The sequence below is a fragment of the Nannospalax galili genome, unplaced genomic scaffold (assembly GCF_000622305.1).
Source record: "Nannospalax galili isolate Female #2095 unplaced genomic scaffold, S.galili_v1.0 C48581609, whole genome shotgun sequence".
In the NCBI taxonomy this organism is placed as follows: Eukaryota; Metazoa; Chordata; class Mammalia; order Rodentia; family Spalacidae; genus Nannospalax; species Nannospalax galili.
The window spans coordinates 1-1,044 of NW_008470367.1; the positions used below are offsets into that span (position 1 = coordinate 1).

The following is a 1,044-nucleotide window of genomic DNA, read 5'->3' on the forward strand; positions in this document are numbered from 1 at the left end:
TAACTGATGAGCAATCTCTCCTGCCAAACATTTTTTTTTAAGAGAAGATTGTTACATTAGGATACTTTCCCAAGTATAACACAGCCACCCATATATTTTTACATGATAGTTTGCTGGATCCTTACTGAAGGAAGTAGGGGATGGGGTGGCTATTTCTTTTATTACTAAGATTCTTGGAGTTAAAATGTGTACATGTTCATTTTTGCAACTTTTGCAATTTTGTTCCTGTGTTTTAAGCTTGCATGTTTTGAAATTTACCCATGGTTTCCAAGTACCAAGACCTCTGCATTTATAAAGTGAAAGGTAAACATTTGCTATAAAGAGACTGTTACAGTGTCCTCAAGTAGTTCTTCTACTCTTAATCTTCTCTATGATGTAGAATAAAGAGTTTTTCTGTAGTGAGACTTGGACCATAAACTTGCAAAATAGGAGAAAAACCTGTAGTTTAATAATGGCATCACTTGATGTTTCATGGGAAGAATTGGAACAAGTGGTAAAGGAAGGTTTAATATGCCATAATAAAAATATAAATTTGATTTACTAAAATGCTTGATGTTTGAACAGGGTATTTAAAGGATCCCCGATACCAGGAAGTTGATAGGTAAGTTGGGTTCACTCTTGCTTAGCTTTGAATTACATTCTGGGAACTAGTTTATGAATTACCTGAATTTAGTTTCACAAATCTTATTCCCAACAGACGATTTTCAGGAGTTCGCCGAGATGTGTTTTTAAATGGGGTAAGCATTAAATTTTATATATTTAACCAAGGTCTGATTATTTGTAGTTCTGGAAACATTTAATTTATTATTGACATTATCATCATCTTTCATTTTAGTCCTACAATGATTATGTGAGGGAATTTCATAACATGGGACCACCACCTCCTTGGCAAGGAATGGTTTGTATTATTCTATTTTTATAATTAACTTCATTTTACAGCTCCTACTTTTTAAAATGAGTACTTGGAATATGATGGATACAGTCATCCATTAAGAGACATAAAATACAATTTTTTGGTGATAAGTAATTGCTCTGTTTTTTTAA

The 1,044-nt window shown here is 32.5% G+C and overlaps 1 long non-coding RNA gene across 2 annotated transcripts; it reads left to right on the forward strand.

The window, feature by feature from the left end:
- The first annotated feature begins 14 nt into the window (after positions 1-14).
- Positions 15-1,004, forward strand: LOC103728326. 2 transcript variants are annotated; one of them, XR_607019.3, is made up of 3 exons: positions 15-601; positions 674-737; positions 836-1,004. It is a non-coding gene; the product is annotated as an uncharacterized LOC103728326 (long non-coding RNA). The 2 variants fall into 2 exon arrangements; XR_607018.3 differs by having other exon boundaries at positions 16-601; positions 698-737; positions 836-1,002.
- Positions 1,005-1,044: the final 40 nt, after the last annotated feature.